The following is a 24,183-nucleotide window of genomic DNA, read 5'->3' as shown; positions in this document are numbered from 1 at the left end:
GTTGCATTTATCATCCACCATTCGACCGCCGACCGTTACTAATTTTCAACACCTTCGCTTTCAGGCGCTGCTGGTCTCCCCATCTCTGTCCCTCTCTGTCTATCTATCTCACTCATGCTCGGTATAGCCCTCTCTCTTTTTTGCCACCACTGCGGGTTGCCTTGGTTGTCGTCGTCATATCGTCATACGCCCCGTGGGTGTTCATGCAAATGGTTTACTTTTCACCTGCTTCCTTTTGGCCAAAATGCCCCGCAAGGAAAACTATTTATGTATGTGTATGGGTTTTTTATTTTGTTGTACTATGTACATGTGTGTGGAGTGGATATGCGTGCTGCTCGTTGTTGCTGTTGGTGGAAATTGCATGTTATTAGCCGCATACACGATCCCTTCCACTGATAACAAAACCATATTTTATTTATTCTCCCAATGTGGTTTATTTTTTTTACACAAAATTTGCGCGCTTAGACATTTTATTTGCCAATAACCACCGACCCACGAGCCACGTTCAAGGGGCGGTGCACGAGTTTCAGCCGCAACAGTGTCGCAGCATAATAAGAAGACATTATACCAACAACGGTGGCAGCAGCAACGGCAAAACAACAACAACGGTAGGAAAACGGGAGCGGGGAAGCGGGGGCGGGGGGTGGGCGGCCTTTTGGCTTTGCGTGCTAACATGCAATTTCAATGTAACCAACCAAAAAATGAAAAGCGAAGGGGAGAGGGTAGTGAGAAAGAGGCAGAGCTGTAACACGTCTATAAAGAATTGTGAATAAATTTCTAAGTAACAACGGGATGTGACGACAAACAGTATCGAAAATTGCAAAAATTATATAATTTTTTTTTTATTTTAAAGATATGTATACCAATTACTATATCTGACATCTATAGATTTTAATTAATGTTGCTGTTATTTAAGTGAATATATAAAAATCATATTCTTTTGCTGCCCACTGTTCCCGTACAATAAACAAATATAACACATACGCCATGTGTAACGCAGACATATCAGGCAGTTGAACGGTTTTCTGCTCCGTTTTGCTTATATTTCAACAGAACCCCCTGAGTAGCCCCACCATCAATATGCGTGGGTGGATATCCTCTGCAAAATCCTAACCGGCAAAACTTTTCTGTTTGTTTATCATTAAGACATTTTACACTTTACACGGTTGCCCTTATAATCTCCCTGCTGTCATATGTGTACATATATACTGATAGCGGGGTATATATGTGTATTATGTGTATCTTGTTTGTGAGTGTGCAGGATATTGGCGTCGCCTGTCGCCGTTGGCTGTTTGTGGAAAGGATTACAAGGCGGCCACAAACAACTGCGACTGGTAGCTGGTGACTGGTAACAGGGCCAACCAAACTTCGACCACTTCTGCTTCACTCATGTGTATGCTCGCTCCCTACCGCGCGCACACCTCCACCCCTCTCGTTTGCTCGCTGGCTAATTACAATAATTTTTCTAATGTCGCTGCGGCATAAATTTGTAACGTGACGTGGCGATAAGCATCTCTGCTCAGCGGCGGAGTTCGTCGGGCCACAAAACAACATGACAATTTCCAGAGCCTTGGAACACGAACATGGAAGACCAACATGGAGTTGGCCAACTTGGACAAGGTGGCCATCGGTCAAAGAAGAAGTGGCAATGGTGGAAGCCGGGCCAGAAACAGAAACTGAATCAGAGTCACAACCAGAAACGTGTGCAGCGATAGCCATCAGGCGGATCGCTCGGATCGTTGTCAATCAGAGGTCTCTGCGAAGGCCTACACTTAAAAGAATTTACCAAGATAGCTGAACATAGATTTGGTTACAGGTTTTTAGTGTCCACTTCTTGCAAACTGTGAAGCTTTGTTGATGTCCTATTAAACGGATCGAAATTTTTTATTTTCGTTCCTAAACTTCAGGTTAAAGAATCAAATTTATGTTATCTATAGTCAATAAAAGCTAAATTATCTCGATTAAAAGATATAAATTGTAAGATTTAGGAAACTGTCCAGGCTGATGCTTTAAAAGATATTCAAAAATGGAAAAACATAATTCTTAAGTATGGTTGAATAGTAAAATGATAAATGATATAATCAGTTGGAAAACTTTAGATCACTCTAATTTCTAAACTTTACGAAAACAGGATCACCGACAACTAAATGCAGATTATAAATATAAATATTATTTTCCTAAGCTTTTTATTATAATCTTCTTTAAAGTAATATTTCTCAAAACTTAATGAATTTTTACTTTAAACGTGTTTTCAAAGATTTGAGAGTAACTTTTCCGCAGTGCCTAGCTTTATGGAAAATGCACAATAGACGCCGCTTTGGCCGAAAGTGGACGCTCAATCGCTCTACGACTACCGCCCGACTTCCCGCCCGTACCGCCCGATCCGCCCGTGAGTGTTGGCAATGTGCGCCGCCGGTGGCATTTAACCGCTGTAAATGAGTTTATCTGGCGCAATCAGCAATTTTCGGTATCCGCTTTTGTGATGTCGCTGCGCATGTGCAGTTGAATGTTAATTAATTGAAATGTACTCGAACTTACAGCGAACAGCGGCGAAGAAGACAGCGCCACGGCAACAACAATGCCGGTGCCCCTCCCCCTGCCCCCTGGATCCCCCGCCGCCCCCTGTTGGCTCCCTATTGGCAATCGCGATCGCCGGGCGATAAGCAAATTGCAGGCGCTGCAGTTCAAAGGAAAACGACAATTATGCGCCGCACTCAGGTCTCGTTTTTTCCTTGTGTTTTGGTTTACTTCTTAAGGCTTGTGTCGCAAATTGAAACAAAAGCCTTGAATTGGGGCAGAGGCTCAAAAAAAAAATGGCGATCGGAGAGGGGGAATCGATCCAAGGGTAACCAAATGGTCTGTACAAAATCATATACTTCAATGAGTCACAGATTTTAAAGGCATATTTTTTTGCCACTCTATGATAGCAAAAGAAAATAATTTAAAAAAGACTAAAGACTTTAGGATTTAATTTTTTGAAAGGTATTTAAAATTTTAAAATATAAAACATTTTCAAATTCAAATTATAAAAAGAAAAGAAAAATAAAAGAATGATTATCGCGTCTTAAGAAATACAAAGTCTTTTACGCGTGCTATAATTGTAAAATGCGTATTCACATTTAAATCAACTTTTAGCAAATTATAAAAAGGAAATAAAAATAATAGAATGATTATCGCGTCCTAAGAAATACAAAGTCTTTTACGCGTGCTATAATTTAAAAATGCGTATTCACATTTAAATCAACTTTTAGCAGTCTGAATACTTTGGATAGCTTGATAATTCGGCAATGCATAAATATTCTGGGCTTAAACGGATTACATAATTCCCCTTAAGCCATGTCCTACTCCCACTTAACCCCATCCTGTCCACAACAATAAAGAAAACAACAACAACTACAACGGCCACATCATGGAGCCTACGTCCATGGATAATTAAGTTATTGGCTGCAGGTTGGCAACTTGTTGCGGCATTTGGTTGACATTCGAGTGCAATTGACTTAATCCCCGGTAAGCTGTTGCCCGATGTTGTTGCTGCCAGACTGCAGTCTGCAGACTGCAGCTGCAGCTGCCACTGCAACTGCCCCAAAGGTGCACTATTGTGCACTCGCCTTATTTGTACCGACAACACAAGAGCAACATCCACGGCAGCAACACAGTTGTTGCCACTGCAGCAGCAACATGAACCAGTGGATCCGCACTGCGTTGGCGGTTTCCCTCCGCTTTTCCCACTCCTTTCCGGCCTTGTATGTTAATTTGTTTTGGGATCTCCTCGGCAGCGTCTAGTTGGGCGCGTGTCACCATTAACGTGGCCAACATCCCCGGCATCTCCCCTTTCATCCACCCTGGCCATTGTTGCCTGCCCTTTCACATTGTTCCCGCTGCATCTTGGCCAAAAGAGACATCAACAATGGCAGTCGCCTTAATGGAAAGGCTAACACCCGCGGCAACAACAAATGCCACGATGTTTGGGAGCAGAAGAAACGACAGTTGCTACTGACCCAAAAATAGGGATACAAATACAAAATAGGGAGAGGCCGCTGACTTCGAAATGGGGTAAGAGGTATTGTATATTCAATAGAATTACAACAGAGTTAAAATATGAGATTAAATAAATAAAGTATTTTAAAATGTGAAGAAGTTTATTCAATAACGCAACAATAAAACATTGTTACTTTAAATATTAACATATTGCTTTCAATTCGATTGATAAACTCCCAAATCAATTTGCTAAAAACGTTATAAAGACTTATTTAGACTTACTTACTTAATGAATTACTTTAAGCGTTAAGTATTGTATAGACTATTCCCACAAAAACTAAGTGAATTTTAAATTATATATTCCTTGATTTTATTTTGCCCTTCCCTCTTTAATATGCGTCTGAATAAATATGCCTCACCAACAATAAACTCTAATTTTTATGCCGCACATCATCAGTGTTTTTTTTTTTGAGCAACCCGATCTGCAATAAAGCTCCGGCAAAACCTCTCCCACATTTGATAAATCTGCGAATCAACAGCTTTAAATTAAGGCAAATTAATGGCTATTCGTGGGCCAAGAGTTAAAATCAATGGGAACTAGTTGGCTGACTCAAAATCTGGGCCAGCAAAAAAGAAATAGCGAAATAAAATCGGCGAAATGTCGAACAGATCTTCCCAAGCTGCCGCCGGCGCTTTGATTAAGCGCTGTGACATTTCTATCGCTTGCTGCAGATAAAAAGAGGGAAAAAACACAGAAATTGAAATTGAAATTAATGCCAGATTGATGGCGATCGCCGGACGACAATCGCTTGTCGTTCCATATTAATGGACACCGAGAGCAGCGGAGATTATCTGGCCATAGCCTTTGATCATGGACAGACATGCAAATAATGCTGCTTCTCGAAATGATTTTATCATAAAGTAAAGTGAAGCGCATAAAATTTGTAAACTAATTGCAATGCCAAAGTGCAGCTGACAACTGCAAATCTGACTACATTTGTGTGAGGAAGATACCTATTACACAGAGAAAGATTATCGGGCGACATCTGACAATGATAGCTTCATTAAAGGCATTTAGTTTATTAAACTTGTAATCATTTTTATTTTCGTTTTTGACAAAATAATAATAAAAATGTTTGGTAAATAAACATGCTGGCTTTGTCATAAAGTGCACGAGATTTGAAACTTATTGCAATGCCAAAGTGCAACTGACAACTGCATGTATCTCTCCGCATTCGGAAGATACTTTTGTTAGAGTAAGAGATTATCGGGCGACAGGTGACAATGACAGCTTCATTATAAAGCAATTAGTGGGGCTTATGGCCAAATTAATTTTTAATACAACGCGCAGCGAAAACTGCAAGTGACAGGAATCACATGAGAGGATACAAAGGACACCCACATGGGACACACATTGTGCCCGCACAGCACCCCCTTTTCAAGCTCAACTTTAGCTGACAGCCTGCACTTGTCTGCCCCCGACTCTCGGGTCCCTACTTCGCCAGATATATGCATAGACTATATATATATATATATATGTATATATCCAGTCTGAAGTCTCCAGTTCGAGTTGTTGGAGTGCGTGTGTTATTCAATATAACAGCATGTTGAACAGCAGTAACAACAAGCAACTGCAGCGACTCGAGAGCACGCTGCAAAATCTAACGAATATGTAAACGATATGCTAGAAAAATGTCAGTCAAACTGTCGCTTCCAACACACGCGCAGCAGCAACAACATCAGCAGCAGCAACATGCACGGCAGCAACAACATTTAGTCACTTGATGCTTATATTGAAAATTGTTTTCTGCATTGCATTTTGCAGTAGTTGCATCCGACGTTTACTGCTACATTGCAGTGAAAGAAAGGCGACAAAATAATTAGGAAAATGTTAAAAAACATATATCAAAAAACGAAATGGAAAAAAATGCATATGATTTTTATGTAAATAAAATGAAATATTAAGAACAGGAAAATTAAACCTTTAAATTGCGAAAATGAAGTTAAATAAAGATTATATGTTAATCCATAACGTGGGTTAAAGTTTGTTGTATTAAAAATTATACTTAAATCATATTAATTGGAATTGACAAATTTGGTTGATTGTTTGATTACGATTTTTTATTTTATACTTTTAATTTTTTCTATATATTTGGCACTTTCCATTTTCCCCCAGTGCAGTCATAGTTCACCTCAGTTTTGATCAGACTTACGGCCAGAACCAGCTGTAGTCGGAGCTCTGGGGCAGGCAGACGACGAGCAGAATGTAAAAACAAATAACGAAAAAATAAAAAAATTTATGGAAATTTATTCATAGAACTTATGAAACCGATAGACAACAACAACAGGGGAAAAAAGCGGCTGTCTGACGGGGTCCCACAAGTCGGCTTCCCTACCCCTCAGCCTCCATTTGAGCACCGTTGGTGGCTTGTGAGCCTGGTTTAGTTTCGCCAAACAGTTGTCAGCTTTTTTTCTTTTTTTCACTGATTTTTTCAGTACTGTTCGTGCCCCACAGCCTTGGGTTTTGGTAGGGTGAGAGCTCTGTGGCGTTGAAATGATTGCCGCAGCATGTTATATTTACTATATAAATATGCGCGCGAGCAACAAAGAGATTGTTTTTATCTGCCTCGGAATTGTTTGCTCAATGAAAGTGCCGGACAAATAGAGAACGTGGTGCCAAATGCAATTTGTTGATGATTTCATAAAGTGAAAAGCACCAAAAAGTAAAAATCGTTGTGTTGATATGCGGTAACAGTTAATAAATTAAATTAAATTAAAGTTCATAAATTAAGATTATATTTTAAATAATTATTATCAAACACAACAAAACATAAAAAAATTTTTTTTTGTTAATAAAAGGTAACGATGCTGGTATTATTTTTGTTTTAAGAAGATAAAAAGACAAAAAAAGGAAAACAAAAACATTTTTTTTATTATAAGAATGCATTTTTTATTTTTCTTTAGAATAAATTAATATTTTAAAGGAATATTACTTAAATGGCACGAAATTATTGCTAAGAGAATTGGTTTAGGATTTGAGTCTTACTCCTAAAATAATTTCCGCTCAAAATCATTATTCAGTAATAATTAAAGCTAATTAAAACAGCTATTAAGGTGTAATTATTCCGCAAGAAGTCTAAAAATATACTACAATCGTTTAATCAAACAGTGAACGATAGAGATATCGAATTTGATAAAAGGCAATAGGATTGTCCGCTTCTCATTACACACTGGAAACATTGAAAAATTCTTGTAATTTTTCATGTTTTATTTGCGCTTGCAATTAAATTAATTGTTACTTGAATACTTTGACGCCATTCAGCGGCACATCATTATTACACTACCACTGCACAGATACGCCAGTTTGTGTGGCTGTGTGTGTGCGAACATATTCATATGCCAGATGAGAGAAAACTAAAAAATATGCGCGAAAATATGAGCGAGAAATGATTTATGGCCATTACCAATTGCAGCTGATCGAGGGAGAGGGGAAATTTTGCGGGGAAAAGGTCGAAAATTGGGGAATGGCATCTCTCTATCTCGCTCGCTCTGCAAATATCTGTGTCTGCCTTCTCCCGCGCTCTTTCTCTTTCTTATCTGCCATCGCTGCATCTGCGTGCGCTAATTATTTCATATGTTTCGTCGGTCTCTCGCTCTAATTCTACCTCTATCCCTTTCACTCATAAATTAGGTGCAATTCCATGATTTTCCCGGTTTCATTTTCTATTTTTGGCGTTTAGAAAACAACTTGTTTGATTATAGAATGTTTAATCCGCGTTGGGATTCGCGATTCCGATTACTCCTAAGCTAATTTGCTTTGTAAAACGACGACGGGCGAGCCGAGAAAGATTTATGAACTGTTTTAATGATCTAATTAAATTGCAACTTGCCGTGAATATCATTCGACGATCCCCCTCTATCGCTATGTGGCATTATTTTTTGCAATAAATCATCCGACTACGAGCGCTCGCTTCTATGGGAATTATTCTTATTCAGGTTCAGACTTTGCGATTACATTGAATTATCGACACGCGTTTATGCTAATTAATTTGATTATCAACTATTCTCTGTTCGACGTTTTGGCATATCATTGTTTTAGGCGGCTCAAAATGAAACTTAATTGGTTTATGGATACTGAATTTAATTTTATTAATTGCGGCTTATTGTGTGAGACAGTGAACTGGAATGTGACGACAATTTAAATTATTTTGCAGTAGGTACTAACAGCAAGATCTTTTAGGTATGTAAATTTTCTTTGCACTTAATTTGTTTAATTAAGACTGAAGGGAAACTGATTGCAATATTTTTAAAGAGATTCACAACATATTGTTCTCCACAATATACATTGCTTTAGAAGATTTTCGACAAATAAAAACTGTATTAGTCATATAATCAAATTTAGAAGAAATAGCTCAACAATCTAAACAGAATCATATCAGTTTAGGTCGGACCACATATTGAAGTTCAGGGATTTTTTCTCTTTTTCATAGACACTTTGTTTTAAAAATTGAATGTGTATTTTTATATTTACCTTAGTTTTCTGTGATTGTTTTCGTGTCTTTTTTATCGATATATAATTGTTGTTGTGTAAAAATCGGTGCCCAAAATATATATTCTTGTATATTTATTTTTACTCGTGTGTACTTTGCTCAGCTAAAATATTTATTGATGTTCCTCGCTCACTATATATACACAATATTGTTGTTTTCTTCTCCGCTGATACTTCAAATCTCCCGATAAATATATATAATATCACAATTTCTTTTTTAAAAACGTAGACGTTTCGTAAGATTTACACTTAAAATATTTCTTAATATTTAATATTTAATGCCGGTAAACATATATGTACAATCACAATTCAGGCCAACTAAGCATATTTGTGTGGAAACGATGCGAATGTTTTGAGATTGAGATTGAGATTGAGTTACTGTTTTTGTTTTTATTTTTGTTTTTATTTGTGTTTTGGTTTTTACTCTCGTTTGGTTCTGTGTTGCTGCTGCTGATGATGAACTTTTTGAATTTCTTAAGGTTTTGCAAACGATACAAAAGCAAAATTAATAGAAACCGCGCCACCACGATGGCAATCAGAACGATAAACGAAAGGACGAGAAGATGCAAACGCAAATAATTTCGATGTTGGCGCGACGCTCTGCGTTTTCTACCCATAAACCCAGAGGTATCCGTATCTCCGCTGGCTTTCATACAGGTCAAAATCGAATTCAATTTGCCACGGACCGTCCTCCTGTCCTTATCAGCATGGATTTCTTATCGCCGGAGCCCAGAGAACCCAACGAAAATTGGCAATCTCGGTGTCGTCTTCTTCGCAGCCGGAAAGTTCAATGCTGCTGCCGGGCCGATCTGATAAGCCCTATGTATGTGGGCCTGTTTTGCACCCAGAAGTCATTAAAAAATCAACTTAGTGTTTTATGATTATGATGCTACTGGCACGCGCGATTTTCTGCGAATTTTCCATGTCATTTTCAGGCGGCTCCACCACACGGCACTCGGCGCCCGCTCATTTTGCGCCAAAATATTTGCGAAAAGGTCGCTTATGTCACTATTATCTGGTTCCTGTTCTTATTCTCCCTCTTTTTATTTGTTTTGGATTTCGGCTGGCCTTCGTCCTGAGCACTCAGCGAAAAAAACGAGAAACCGTCGACTTTACGAATTTATTTTTGTATTTCTTCGAGAATTCTTTATCTTATTTTTTTGACCGCTGGAGTTTATTTTTACGTCCGATTTTTTGGGAATTTGGGAATGAACCGAACGAAACTGAACGCGAGAAACGACGGCAGAACCGAGAACCAAGTGCGAATCGAGCGGCGGCGGCACGTCTATTTGGCACGTTCATTCATTCACAACTGAACCGCCAGTGAATCACAATGAGCCCGGCTCGTAAAACATTCGACTGCTGCTGCTGCTGCTGCCAGCCCGCCTGCAACATGTTGCTGCTGTGCGTCCCGCCAGCAACACCAACACCGCATCGCTGACGAATGAGCGTGCGAGGCGAGCACAGCAGCAACATCAACAGCAGCAACAGCAGCAGTAACTCAGCCACACAGCAACCAACAAAATGATAAATGGCGGCATTGTTTTTGTGCAAACACACACACGTCGGTTGGAAAGCCGGCAACAGTGCAGGATGGCTGACTAGCATCTGTTACTGGATGTATGGAACAGTTTATTTTAGTTTGATTTTATTCATTTTTAAATTTATTAGAATAACTGCCAAGTAGTTAAAAAAAATTAAAACATCTTAAATTTTATATTGACTGTCAGCAAACTGTTATATATTTTATGTACGTTCAAAAAGTTTCTATATTCTTATATTTTCTATTTTAAAAAGATGGTTTAGGTTTTTAAGATTCTCTAAAATATACACAGCGAAATTCTGAATGTTATCTCTAGAATTAGAGTTGCAATTGGTGCTCATACGACTTCCTCTAATTTAGGTTCTAAGCCACTCTTTCCTGATTACTGAAGGCAAAATAATAAAGTACGTTTACTTCAATGTAGGTAATATTTTTTGCTCATGTAAAGAACCCTGATAAATAATTAGTTTCTTCTATGAAACATTTCTAAACATTTTTAAAGTCGATTTTTATCAAATTAATGTGATTTTAGTTAAAATCGACGTTTTTCTATTTGACCTAGTGAGTTTCTGTTGTTATCAAGCATCCGAAAACAATTCCTACAAACTTCTTCGCACTGTGTTCTTGGCAACATTTGTTGCCAGGCGGAAACTCGCCTAGAATGTTGCTGGCGAATGTTGCGCGCGATTTGGCTAACTTGTTGGCCAAAATGTTGCAATGTTGCCGGCGTGCAAATGAAGTAATAATCGAAATAATTACATTCAAATGGCAGAAGTTACAACTAGCGAAAAGGCATTTATAAACGGGCATAAATTAAATACACATTAAAAGCAATCAAGAAAAAATGTTGATAAATAAATAAAAGCTGTGGAATATAAATGATAACTAAATAATTGAGAGCTTTGTACATGGGAAATTCAAATTTCAAATATAAATTCTTTGTCGTTTTTGGATTGGCGCTTTGATTTTGTGCCGATAATTGCTGCCATGAATATAAAATAATTCAATATCCACAAAGGGTGAGGAGTTGTGTTTGTTTAGTAGCCAGGAAACCCTTTCTAGCTTTTTTGTTTATGGGAACAGGCTGAACTTGAATTCAATTTTTTTGTTTTTCGGGCAACATAACACAACAACATAATCACAAAAATTACCGCCATGCATATGAAATACAAATGTTCCCCCCTCGGAAATCCCCCCTCAAAGAGCACACACACACAAAAAATAAAAAGCGGAGAAAAAAGATTTATTGCTTTTGGCGGAGCAATTGTTGTTGCCGCTTCTATATAGTAAAAAGTTGAGCCGCAATTGAAAGTGAAAAGCGTGGAAACGGGGAAGTCATCGAGAGTGTCGTCGGTCAGTGAACGCCGCCGGCCAAGGACCTCTCTTCCCTCTCCTTCTCCGGTCCTCTCCTTTCCCCGATTCAGCGGTATGGCTTCATTATGCCCGAGGTCCTGTTTTTCTGCTGCATTCAAATCTATATCAGATTTTTCAATATCCCTTTGCATATATTTAACCGCTAATTGCGTGAAGCCATAAATCTAAATTCTGTTTTTTATTCAGACAGAGATGGCAAGAAGGCGAGCAGGCCAGACAGAGAAGGCAAGATCGTGTTGATAACTTCATTTAATGCATTTGCAACGCATTAACTAGCAACAGTTGTTGTTGTCGTTCTTTTCTTGTTTTTTTCGGACTGGAAATCTTAGATATACCTGGGGGCTAAAGGTTCGTGCAGATGCCAGATAAAAATGGTTGAGTCGAACACAAACGTGTTTAATACAAAGATCAAAATGTTTATAAATACAAAGTTAAAATTGCAAGATGTCGCATTAGTCTCTAGTTTTTTAAATTTAATAAACCATTTCATAGGCTTATAGCCCTGCTTCCCTTTAGTTAAAGCCTTATATCTCGTTTGATTGCCAAATGTTCTCCTCGCTCACGTTTGACTCGCGCTTATTTAATTTATTTCAGCATCTGTTTCAAGCACATTTAACATCCATTAAGCGCGGCAATTCTCTTGATTGCAGTCACATCCTCGTACATAGACCATCCCTAATGCACTTCCCGCCCCTGGAGGGTCACCCTCATCCTGCACTTCCGCCTGCCCCCTTTTAGTGAATCGCCGCTAAATCAGGGCGACAGTGAAGCGGGGCGTCATTAGCCATATCCTGGATTCGGGAAGAAACTGCCATCCACAATTTCCAACGACGTATCAAAAACAATTCTCGCCGCAAAATCCAATGAATTGAAATTTCAACTTACGGAAAAGGGACCACTCCCCATGCCACCCTCTTCAAAATCTGAGCACCCTCCGCCGGCCCACTGTTGTCAGGCCAAAAGCTGACAAAGACGAAAATCAAAAACGTTACGTGGTCCTGGCAGCTTCCATTCCAGGACTCGAAATTAGAGCCTTCTATGCAACTGCTAATGGGAGCACACATACACTGCCTCCAACTTAAACACGAGCACACATGGCCACTTTCACAGTCAGGGGAAAGCAAATAGCAGACATCACAATTCTTAAATTTTTGAAATATTAATAGTAGCGATTTTAAAAATGAATTACTTCTTATGGAAATAGTTACAAACTGCAATTATTTATATTTGCATTAAATAGAATATGCTTATCTTTTGTTTTTAACAAGGCATTCATCATAACTTATGTTCTTGTGCAGCAGGCATGGGTGTTTCCCGAAACTAAGAAAACAAAAAATATTAAATTAATACAATTTCATCACCTATCTAAAAAACTTTAATTTAATTTAAATTTAAGATTTGTTAATAAAGCAGTTATTATTTATTGGATGAAAAAATGTAATTCAACAATTTAAATAGAGTATTTTTAATGAACTATATGACATAACTTAAAAAATAGAATTTAATAGAGTATTTTTAATGAACTATATGACATAACTTAAAAATTAGATTTTCAGAATTTATTTTAGAACATTAATAAAATGGTAATAAAAAATTAATAGTAAAAAAATCCCTGGTCTAAATTTTACATCCCTTATCATAATATAATTTTAAATTCTGGTAAAATCTTGATTGTTTACATATTTTTATTTCTATCCAATTTTTTAAGTAGTAACATTGAACGGATTTTTAAATTGTTAGTTTAGTACTAAATGGTAAGCTATATTTGTGTGTTCATCTCTGTGGATATCCCGCATCCATATCCAGTCTAGCAGGAGGCTCAAAGCGAGAGGCTGAGCGCGACCGAGTTGACTGGCAAAAGATATTCCAAACTCCCATATCCGATCCGCACACACACCGCTACACACACACACTCGCACACCCATACAATCGCACATTCCGGCTCGCATTCGCATATGAGTATTGAACGACGAAATGAAACGCACATAAATCAAAATGGCCGGACAGCGGACCCAGCGACGGGTCGTCGGTTGAGAAGGACGCTCGCTCTCCGTTTTAGACTGACAGGCGGACTCCGTTCCCGGAACAGGGGCGGTGGACAAGGGGTGCAGGACGGGGGAAAACTCAAGGGAAGGGGGCAACTTTGGGCGCACGGGAAATGAAAATGAAAAGGGAAAGGAAACGGCGTTTTGCTGTCGCTGCCGCTGCTCTGCTAACGGTCTGATGGTAAAGGGGCCAAGGGGGGTGGACTGCCAAAGGGGGTAGCGAACAGAGGGGGTGGTACAGGAGCGGGAGGGGGGTGGTGCGGGCATGGCTGAGTGCGCGCTGCTGAACAAATGAAATGACGACGGGTTGACTGCCTGTCAAAAGAACAAACATGGGCGCACAAGCCTCTGTCGCCGCCGCTGCCTCAGTCGGCGTCGCCGCCTCGGCTGACGTCGCTGTCTTACACTGAAACAAAATGCACTTCAAAATTTATATTCAGCTAAACTTTCATACTTAAAACCACTTGTGATCTACTTTAAGTTTGTTTGGTTTAAGAAAAGTTTAGGTAAACCTGAAAGCTTAGTTTAATCTAATCATAGGAAACTGTATCCTAATTTGTATTATGTTTCTTTTATTTCCATTTAAACTTATATAAAAATGTTGACGCAGGTGTGAACTTTAAGGAAATAAAAATAAAAATTACCGAAAATTTGTTGTTGAAACGAGATCGAAATCAATTGAGCTCAAATGCAATAGAAACCATTTAATGGGTCACAGAAAATATTATTTGTTTATGAAAAATCGGGTTGCTTTATTGAAGAAAATAAAAAGGTCTTAAAGCGTTTACTGCTTGTTAATATTAAAGCAACCTTTTTTAAAATGTTCAAACAAATGCTCAAGCGTTTATTGTTAAATTTCAACGAGTTACTATAAAACAAACACATTCGGAAATTGTTTTCCAGTGCAGTCGCCATAGGAAATCAAATGAAATGAAATGCACACATGACGAAACAAAAGCCAAAAAACACAAAACACAAAACCGAAAACAACAGAAGCAGCAGAAGCGGCTGAAACAAAAAATTATCAACCCGAAAGGCCGCTGGCAACAAACAACGAAAGCAAAACAAAAGCTCGCAAATAAGCAAAAAGGAAGCCGGGAGAAACCATCATTGTAATCATCACCAGCAGAGGGTTAAGAGTCCTGGATGTGGGGGTGTTTGGTTGGGGTGTTGGGGAGCTGGGGAGTCAGGAAGTTGGGGGCTTGAAGGGAAATCAGCAGGAAGAGCTGGTAAGAAGCAGCAGCAACAGGAACGGAACAGAGGGCAGCCCCAATCCTGACAGTCCTTGTCTGTCGGTGTCTGTGTGGGTGGGAGGTGTTTGAAGGACGAAAAGGGGGAGGAATGGACTAAGGCCTTGTGTTGGTCACATTTGCGGCTTGGCCACTTACCAACTGAATATTAATTAACGCTAATAGAATTGTTAGGTAATACGCTAACTAAGTACTGAACTTGAATTTGACAACCAGCAGTTTTTAAAATGTTAATTTTCGCTAAAAGCGTGATACATTTTAAGTACATTTTAGAGTCATTTAAAAAAAATATTTTTGTGATTTCAAATAAGTTCTTACGTTAAAAATTTTCCCATAGAAATAACATAACGAATTCAGAAAGAGAATTTTATTTAAATATACTGTCAAATCATTTTTCCAGATTTGTAAAACCGTTAAGTCTAAAATTATATCCCTAATAAATATATTTAAAAACAGCACAAAAATTAACACTCGTAACTGCTAACAATTGAAACCAATTTGATATCCCAGCCGCAAATGAGAACATAAGTCAACCGGGATGATTACACCGAATTACGATCCGCACCTGTCATCGATTTAGCCGCGAACTTCCCTCCGAATAATTTCCACCGAAAAATTAACCAAATGATGAGAGAAAGAATGAGAAAAACAGCCATCGAACACGCCCCCCTTAGGGCTGAAAACATCAAGTGGAAATTGAAATGTTTCCATTGTAACGGATATCAATTTCGACATTTTCTAAGGACAGCGAGCACAGAAAAAAGAAGAGCAGAAGGACACGAGAAGAAGGGGCTGGACATGCTGCCTTGTCCTGTCCCATTTCTCGTCCCTGTTTTCCCTGCTGGTGTTGGCAACGCACATGTTCCAATCTAGGCGCACAAAAACTGTACATGAAATGATTACCCGAACCGGGAAAAAATAGAAAAGAATTTCAATTTTAGAAACGTGTTTCGGAGGGTGAAAAAAACTTCAGAACACGAAATGGAATACTTCTTTTTTTAACAAGAGAGGGCGACTTGACTTGTCTTTGCCGGATTTTTGGACACTTTCGAGTGCGTGTGTATCGGGAAAAAACACCCCCGAAAAAGCAGGAACTGAAACTGAAACATGGAAACACGGACACGGACAATGACGGATGAGTGCTGTCATTATGGCGGCAGCGACGAGGGCTGAAGTGTGTCTAAAATCGAGCTGACGAACTGTCACTCACTCGCTCACTCCCTTCGCCAGTCGGAGAGATTTTGTGGCATCTGAAATGGCGGTCCATCCATCCACCGAATAGCAGATAGGGGGAGGTTTTTGCCCGACACGGCGCCTCAGATTGATTGCTCTCAAAATGGATAAACCGGCCGTCCGGAAGGCGGCCATGTTGCCAAAGATCCCAGCATCCCCCAATAATATTCATAAATACGGCAGTCACGAAAGGTGCAAAACTGGCAACCGGAAAATGGAAAATGTTAATTGTACGCTACGCACTCAAGTTGAAAGCGCACGCAGTCGAAATGGAAGGGGTTGGAGTTGTGAAAATGAGAATTGAAATGCGTCTGCCTTTAAGTTGTTTCCATTTGCTCACCAAAATTTTTTTACCAAATTCCAAAATTTATTCATTAGGTATTCTTTTCGTCTGCGATTGGGTTGGGTTGTTTGTTTTTTCGGTCTTACTATATGAAGAACAAAAAATTTAATTGGTTGCGCTTGAGAGACACTTGGATGAGTTGAAGTTGAACAACGCCTAATGGATTATTCTTCTCATGGGAGTTGGGTAGAGTTTTGGGGTGATCTGATGAAGTTAAAGGCAAAAAAAAGATCAAGATCGAAATATCTTACCAGAAAATACCATAGTCAAAGAAAATGAATCGTACCTGAAATGAAAGAAATAAAAATAGTTGGTTATCTGGTTTTGTGAGTGGCTTCTTAACAGCTTAGATTTTTTATCTATTTTGTAATTAAAACTGTTTCTAAAGCTGTTTCCTTATTTGTTATAAATATAATTATTTAATTAATACAAAATGTGTTTAGCATAATACAATTTATAACGCTGCTCCAATTTAGTATCGCCTGTTCAACATACAAACAGGAAGAACTTTGTTTTCTTGTTTAAGTCTTTAAAGCCTGAAATTTCTTTAATATTCCAATTTGCCCAAGTGAAATGCACTTAACAATTCGTCACACGCTTACACGTGACCTTAGGAAATTAAGCAGGAAGGCAATCCCCTTGAAAACCTTTCCCAGCAACCCCTTAACAATATTTTCCGTAATGAATCATTGAACAAACGCCAACGCACTTGCCTAAAATCAGTTCAAGCAACTCGAACCCGAAATAGCGAGAAAACAACAATCGCCAGAGCTGAAAATGGTCAACTTTCGGGAGGTAAGTGCGCATGGAGTCCTTCTTCCTTGGGGTGGAGAATTTGGAAGGACCAGAACCCGCGCCATACATGAGTTACAATATTTTTCAATTAGAAATTATTCTGTTGAAAGTAATTCGATTATTTTCACTCGGCAGGCGACACGACTGCCGACTGCTTTTGGCCGGTAGCCGTTGTCAGCATCCGTTGGGCGCAGGATTCAGGACTCAGGACCTCCCCACAGAAGCAAGCAAAAGCGAAAAAATGCAGGCAAAATTGTTTGCAAACAATTTTCGATTGGCGACGGCGACAAAGGTAAGGGAAATATATATATTTTTCTGTTGAGTTTTCAATTTTTTTTCATTTCCCCTTTCTCTTAAAATGAATTATATTTTCCGAAAATGGAAAATCTGTTGCTGACAAAGTTAACAGTTGCCGGATAATGATTTTCTCGTGGTTAAAAAAAACGAAACTTGTTAAAGAGCGAGTTATGAGAACTTAATCAGGCATTCCCTTCCAAGATCATATCCAATGAACGAGAACCCCTTTCAAGTGCCTTCAATCGTAATCGCTGATCGTTCATCGTTCATTCGTTACAAATGTCTCTGGCACTTCATAAAACAAATTTATGAACTCGCCGCGCTCGATCATTGATCTCGACATCTTCATCAGGTGATCTGGATTCAGCACGAATGTGTCCCCAAAGAAAACACTTAAAAGAATTAACCAAAAAAATGAGAATGTAAAAACAAAATACGAAAGCTCTTGATTACAAGGATTGTGTTAAAAATTGTGTTAAACCAAAATAAGGTTGCCTATTTAAGTAACTTCGGAAAATATATTATTAAGGAACAATTAAATTTTTAGCAATATAATTTTGTAAGTTCACAAATACTTTTACTTACTTAAAAAACCTAGTTAAAATAATAGACAATGACGCTAACAAAACGTAAGCTTCAAAAAATTTTAATTCTGTGATAAAAAATGATTTCTTTAGAAATTTTAGTAGCTACAAATTTGTTATTGTTTCACATTTATCTACTTTAAGGAACCTTTAAGTCAGTCCTCTTTATTCCAAGTGCATGCTTGTTATAACTCAATTGTTTGATCCAAATTCCATGCAATTGCTCCCCTGGTTACCCATTGTGGCTGCTCTTCCCGATTCGTGCCCCACATCATTGCCGTGGCTTATTCGTTATTGCAAGTGGCCAAGAGCTCCTTCTTCTGCTGCCAAAGTCGGACTCTGGGCTAATGAATTTAATGCAACTTTCGGCCGTCTCTGGTCGCTGTGCATTCGCCTGGGTTTCTGTGCTTTTTGCCGGCTTTCCATAGCCATTTGTGTCTGACGTTTTTGCGCACGAGTTATGCGTACTTATGATATACGGAGTACGTTTTTCTGGGTCCCCTTCTGATGTCTGAAGTCTGAGGTCTGGGATCTGCGCAGGCACAAGATGCCTGCGACTATGTTGGTTAACCTGTTGCGTTGTTGTCGGTCTTTTTTGCGCCTCATTGTTAGCCGGGTTTGCCGTTGGCGACCGGTTTGTGACATTTTCTTGTAAGCCACGCACCTACAAGTCAAATTTATCTCGCTCATTGCGGAATGAAGTTGTTACAGTTTTTTCCTCCGATCCGATTTGAGTTGATTTTTGATTGTCACACAATTGTGACATGAAATGACGCAATGCACGATTTATGCCCCGGAGCCCCCTTTATCGTATTTACGTCCCAAAGCAAGATAATCAAGATTTGGTCTGGACCAAGGATTATCGGACCTTTGTTCTGGTTTTGCAGAGTTTTGCCGATAAACATTTATTTTAAAGGGCTTTACGAATAATAACAATTGACTTTTTTAAATAAAATGTTTGGTTATAGGTCGACATTTATTTTTGTTAGGGTTTTTTATCAACAATTAGTAAGTATAAAATGCTACAATATAATTTTGTCTAAATATGATTCATTATTATAACGTCCCAATTTCATTCCAACTTTTATGAATTATGAATTGCAATCCTCAAAGCCGAGCAGAAATCGCGACCCTTGGCCCTTGGCCCTTGGCCATGACCAACATGGTAATCCAATTTGGCCTGGAACTTCCTGGAACCTCTCTGTCCGCTCCCATTTTGAGTTCAAATCGATTCATTAAATTTGAGGCAAGGGATCGATTTTGGGCAACGGCCAAGAGACACAGAAGAAAAAAATCGCAGCAAAATAAAAGAGCTGACCAGACACAGACGCCAACCCATAATCAAATCTCAGGCATATACACACAGTGGGTCCGAGAAGTTCGCAGCTTGTGGTAATTTTGTGGGCGTTTTTACTTAGATTAGGTCAGGGAACGTGCTTTGAATAGAGGCCCGGCCCCGACTCCAGCCCATGACTTCCCTCTAAGACATCTAAGCCATATCAGAATCCGAATCAGAATCGATGTGTTGTCCTTCCTGTGTGCGTGCGAATCAGTTAAACTCGTTTCATGGGCAAAAAGGGGGAGCTCCAGTCGGACACATGGCCATCTCCTGTTGGCCCAATATATGCATGCGGCGCACATAAATCACTGTCAACCATAATCATTTAAAATCAATCAAAATGCGAACGCTTTGACTGCAGAATTGCCGGGAATTGGTCGAACGTGGTCAAGTTGCAGCTCGAGGTTCCAGCTCCAATCCGGCCAACATCTCTCCTCATCGCACACACATGTGCATTAGCGCCCCTGGGCCCTCTATTAGCCCCTAGTCACCCCCCTTCTAACTCCTCCCGGAACCCCCTTTTAACCTCCTATCGAACGTCTATGATCTCGTGCAGTTGGTCAGTTCTGGCTGTCTGGTTTTTTGGTCGAGGGTTGCCTGAAGTTGAAGCGATTAGTGGCACAATCTCTCCGTCCCTCTCTATATTCCCCACTCCACTCTATACCTACCTTTATCGCTCACCCACTCTTTGCCATCCTTTTTCCTCTGCTGGCCCGTCAATTTTGTGCAGTTTTTACGCGTGTGGGTCAACCTGTCTGAATTGGCCTCAGCTTTTGTGAACGGCGAATGTTAGAAAGTCACACACATACCGACGCATTAGCATATCGAAGCCCCCTCTAAAAGCCCCCCCCCCCCAAAATAGTACTCAGCCGGGGGGTCCTGTTCACCCCCTGCCATCGACGTCGGTTGTTGTTTACTGGTGTCTGGAACTGAGTTTGGCCCGAACTGTGCGTCATGCATCCATCTAGTGACAGGACTGCACAGTGGGATTTGAAAGTCTTATCAAATTATTTTTTAGGTTTTTTTTTATTTGTTGGGCAGAGTTTTTTAATATTAAATATATATTTTTATATTTTATTGTTAGATAAAAAATATAAAGTTTAACATCCTACTTCAGGCACTGAAATTTCGAATCAGTTTTAACCCGTTCATGTTTGGCTGAGCCAATTTGAATAATACAAAATATAGTTATCCATTTAATTATTAGATATAACAGTTTTCGGACGCTGAAACTTGGATACAGCGGTAGTGCAACTATAACCCGATCCAGTTTGGGTGGGCTCTATGAAATTACCTTATCAACACGATGACGCCACATTGCTAAGCTGCGCCAATCGCTAATTCTGGCGATAACAAAAACGAGGCGTAAATTGCACTACAAATTATCTACAGATTGGCAATAGGCCCCGAGCAAATTACCATGCTAGTGGTACGCGGCGATTCGCTTATGTAAGTGCTTATCGATCCCATCTGGAGGTGTTCGTTCAGGTCGTATCTTTTCGTTTTTCCCCCAAGCAGATGCCAGTCAATGTTCAATGCCTTGGCACCTGTCAGTGCGAGTGTGTGAGTGGCCGAGTATCTGTGTGTCCTTGTGCCAGTGTGGGTGGCTCTACATATGCAAGAATTTATATATATCGTGTGAACTGCTGCATATGTTAATGTTCCCCTGGCTGGTCGCCATCTTCCACTATTTGGTTCGCCCCTCCTTAATTTGTTTTTGTTTTTGTCGGTTTCTTTGACCGAAAACTTTTGGCCAGAGTCTTAGAAAATTACAGTGGAGACTACACACAAGTTCCTATTTAATATGTTTTTTTATGGTTTTTTGAATAATTTAACTCTACGAAATTCTTTGAGTTTACCTTTTCGCCTTTACCTTTGTGGCTTTGCTCTGGTTTCCCTGGCTGTGGTTTCATTTCCAGCTCCGGCGGCTTTCATAATAATAATGGCGATAAATCATAAAAATTGCACCTTTCATTCAAGTCGGAGTTGGAGTCGTGGCTTTTCGGCCCTTTTTGGGCTTCCAGTCTGAGTCTTTTCCCTCTTCCTGTCTGAGAGTCTAATAATAACTTGCAGCTAAATTTACAGTCGGCTTAGAAGCTAGACAGACTCAAAGTGGTGAGAACAATTATTTTTAAAAGAATTTTCAATCAATAAGTTATTTACATTAACATTGTTTAAAATAAAACAGACACGTAAAAATCGTCACATCAATTTTCTGAATATATGTGCATTTGTTTTATAGGTAAAAACATGCCACATGTACACTCACTGCTTAGAATTGTTATACTGATAATGGTATAACTAAAATATTTTTACAACTAATTCAAAAAAATTTCTTCGAAATGAACCAATCTAAAATATGCCAAACGCGACAATTTTTTTGGACTTGTTCATATCATGGCGCTTAAAGCGTGTCGGGAACTATTCCTCATTTTGGGATGCTTCACAACTTTTGGGTGTTCAAAACAAACCGTTCGACTAAAATTTTGGGTAACGTGTGTTTCGTGTTGTTGCTGTTCTGGCTTTTGAATTTTGCGTGTTTTGAATAAATTTTATGCGTTTGCAGTTGACATGACATGTGCGTGCAAACATTTTTCATTTCCCCATTTTGTATGCCACGCTAGTATTTCAAAATATATTCGTAATTAAATACAAACAGCGCAGGCGACACAAAGAGCCGGGAGTCGAGAAATATTATGCTCCAAATTGGGTTTTATTGTGGCTCATATGTTTGCGCACAAGGATAACGATCTGACGCCGGGCTCATTGCTCTAATTACAGGACTCGCTTATTCATAATCCGGATACTGAATTCCTGTTTAGAATTGCGTGCGGGAATGTCTTTTTTATGTGTATGTATTTATAATTGAGGAGCAATTAAGATTGCAGTGGGCGTTGTAAAGTATGTGAGAAAAGAGAGTTGACTTTTGAAGTGGATTAATAATATGAAAATCTTAATCAAATCGGAAATTACCTCAACCACTTTACGACAAAAATGACATTCAAATATTTTTGTTAAAAATATCTTATCTCTATCGCCATCCCTTTTTTTTTTAATTATGTTTTAATAAGGTCTTCATAAATAATCCCCACCCGCTATTATTTGTCAAAATTTTCTTTCAAGCCAATATACTAGAGCCTTTTCAAATTTATTATCCGAAATACAAAGTGCCAATTCAGCCATCAGCGCTGGGTGCCAAATGGATTTTCTCGACCATGACAAGAATTTGTTTAAACAAAAAGAGCCAACAGGGAATTAAGCGAAATTGTGTGTTTTAATTATGACAAGACTTGGTAAGTTGACAGTTTTAGCGCTCGGCAAGTGTCACGCTTGGAAAAGAAACTGATGTTTATTATTTTAAAGAAATATATATGAAATAAACCAAATATTTTAAGTGTTTTGCAACATGTTTACGAGACAGTCGGATCGGGATAGATATTTAAAAAGATTTCTCAAAAAGCTTCCCCCGAAAATAAACACAGACATTTTGAAAGGGACCGGGATTGATTTATGGCCCCAAATTGAGGAGATTCCTCCCCTCCATGGCGGGAATTATTGGAAAGGTATCAACTTGGGGTCGGGCCTGCAACTTGATTACCATTCATGGACAGCTGCAGGAAACACATGGAACTAATTTTTAATAATTATTAAAATGGCCGCAAACGCTTGCTTAACCCTCGACTGCCCCCGCTCGCTGTGCACAGAACCTTGAAATATTTAACTTGCTTTCCTTTTTTTATATAAATGATTTTATGAATTCATTAAAATATATACTGCGCATTTTTGTATTCCCTTCACGTCTTCATTGACCTTACCTCCCCCAAAAATTAAAAACAGTAAAAAACCAGAGTTTTCCCTCAACTGTATCATTGTTTTCTGTGCTAATTAGTTGAAATTTTCATTGTAGCTAATTAATTATGTGACACGCTTATCTGGAGGCTAAAATAAAAGATCTGTTGTCTTTTTTTCGGCTCTCTGCGGAAGTGGATTGGATGGGGCAACCTTTTCGCTTCCGACTTTTGAACTGGCCACACCTCCCGCTTGGCCATAACAATTAAAATCCAATAAGCAGCCAATTCATGTAATTCACTCAACCAACCTCAGGCTTTTGGAACGGGGGTTCTAAGGCCATAAAATCCGTTTTACTGCCGCCTAAGAACCTTTCATGAAGTGGAGCAGGGCGCTGGGCTGAGCCACACATTTTATGGGCAACAGCCAGCTGCGGTCTGTGCGGCAAATGGCGAAATGATTGCTTTTTATGACCTCATAAAATTAGATACAAATCGCTTTGTCGACGTTTATCTTTTGCTCTGTATCCCCATCTCCTTCTGACACTCGATTCATTCGCCTTCCACGCGCCCTATACTTAAATGTGTGCCAAATGTTTGTTGGGATTTCGACTGGCCAACTGGTTAAGTAAATCATTTAACGCCTGTTAACATTTTATGCCTGTGTGTGGCTGCTATCAAGTGTTTACTGTGGTTACTTTTACAACCTTGACTGACTTTTGAATTGGTAACGCATTTTCTTTTTTATTCGATCAACGTTGGCGACTTTTATGGCATTACGCTCAGGATGATCTAAGATGATTTTTGGGACAATCAGGGGAGATGTTAACAAGTCATTATAATAGAGCCATTAAAATTAATATATTTTCATTGTTTAGAAATGATACATATGTCTATTAATTTTTAATAACTTATAACACTCATACAAATATTGATAATTTTCAAATCAAGTCAAAAAGATACATAAAAAAAATATTTTTTTCAAAATTCAAATTTCAAAATGTTGGCCTATTTAAACAAAAACTCCATTTTATGTAAAGTCCTCAATTCAACAAAACTTTAATT

The 24,183-nt window shown here is 38.9% G+C and overlaps 1 protein-coding gene across 2 annotated transcripts in view; it reads right to left on the bottom strand.

The window, feature by feature from the left end:
- The window catches only part of LOC128266765 (uncharacterized), a 53,819-nt gene that overhangs the window by 15,406 nt on the left and 14,230 nt on the right, over window positions 1-24,183 (bottom strand). The window contains exon 3 of one of the 2 annotated variants that reach the window (XM_053003496.1): window positions 16,567-16,601. The exons of the other annotated variant lie outside the window; for it this stretch is intronic. The gene's annotated coding sequence lies outside the window, so the exon portion shown is untranslated. The remainder of the gene's footprint in view (window positions 1-16,566; window positions 16,602-24,183) is intronic. 2 annotated transcript variants of the gene reach the window in all.

This window comes from Drosophila gunungcola, chromosome 3R, assembly GCF_025200985.1.
Source record: "Drosophila gunungcola strain Sukarami chromosome 3R, Dgunungcola_SK_2, whole genome shotgun sequence".
Lineage (NCBI taxonomy): Eukaryota > Metazoa > Arthropoda > Insecta > Diptera > Drosophilidae > Drosophila > Drosophila gunungcola.
Note: the sequence above shows the minus strand (reverse complement) of the source record. Positions and strands in the feature narration are given on the sequence as shown.